Consider the following 1,468-nt stretch of genomic DNA (forward strand, 5'->3'; position numbering starts at 1 on the left):
GGCACTTTTTCACACAGCTATCCTCATCCATTCTTGCCACATGTCCATACCAGCGCAATCGTCTCTCTTGCATGCCACAACTGATGCTTCTTAGGTCTAACTTTTCTCTCAAGGTACTTACACTCAGTCGAGTATATATAAGTAACAATGTCTGAATAGCTCAAGAGTGGATTATATACTCAGCTGGGTCAAATTGTCTGCATTCACTACAAGAATGTCATTCTGTCGGTCCTTCTGTACCAAAGTTGATATTTACATAATACTGTTGTGTGAGTATATTATTCCAACCTAATGAGGTGCCTCAACATAAGTACCTGATTCAACTGAATCTTATCATCATCATTGTCATTTTACATTCATTGTCCCTGCTGGCATGGGTTGGATGGTTTCGCTAGGGCTGGCAAGCTGGAAGGCTGCACCAGACTCCATCTGATTTGGCATGGTTTCTACAACTGGATGCCCTTCCTAATGCCAACCACTCCGGGAGTGTAATGGGTGCTTTCATGTACCACTGGAATGGGTGCCATTAGTATAACACCAGTATCTGCTATGACTGTGATTTACTTGGCTTGATGGGTCTTCTTCTCAAGCACGACATAATGCCAAAGGTTACAGTCATTCATTATTGAGGCCCAACACTTGAAAGGAGCTTTTCACGTGCCACCAGCATTGGCCATTTTGTCTCTATGAGGCCCAATGCTTGAAAGGTGCTTTTTACATGCCAGTTACGTGACACCAACATTGGCCACGACTATGATTTCACTTGGCTTGACAGGTCTTCTCAAGCACAGCACATCACCAAAGGTCTTGGTTACTTAGTCATTGCCTCTGTGAGGCCCAAAGTTGGAAGATCAAGCTTCACCACCTCGTTCCATGTCTTCCTGGACTATTCTTTTCTTCTTTTACTGGTTTCAGTCCTTTGACTGCAGCCATGCTGGAGCACCACCTTTTAGTAGAGGAAATCAACCCCAGGACTTATTCTTTGTAATCCCAGTACTTATTCTATCAGTCTCTTTTGCCACACTGCTAAGTTAAGGGGACTTAAACACACCAACATCAATTGTCAAGCATTGGTGGTGGGGTGACAATTACAGACACAGAGACACACACGTAAATACACACATATATATACATATTGTATAGTGAAACTGTATACCCCTCCAGTAAAAAGTGGAAGGAACCAGTCATTATAAATAGACCAGTAGCCAGTCATCAAGAGAGAGTCAACAGTTTAGGAATTTTGAGAGTAGACAGTTCTAGTCTGTATCTTGTGGAGCTATCAGCAATAGTAAAACTGAAGAAGTTAGTGTATGACTATTCCGATACTAAAAGATACAACAGTATCCAATGACTAGTAACTACTGTCGCTACGAGCATAAAACAGCAACTACAGTACAACGGCAGTAACAGAAAACAAATTTATGAAGAAACACAACAGTACCCAATGACCAGTAATTATTGTGGCTAC

This window comes from Octopus bimaculoides, chromosome 4, assembly GCF_001194135.2.
Source record: "Octopus bimaculoides isolate UCB-OBI-ISO-001 chromosome 4, ASM119413v2, whole genome shotgun sequence".
NCBI classification, from domain to species: Eukaryota; Metazoa; Mollusca; class Cephalopoda; order Octopoda; family Octopodidae; genus Octopus; species Octopus bimaculoides.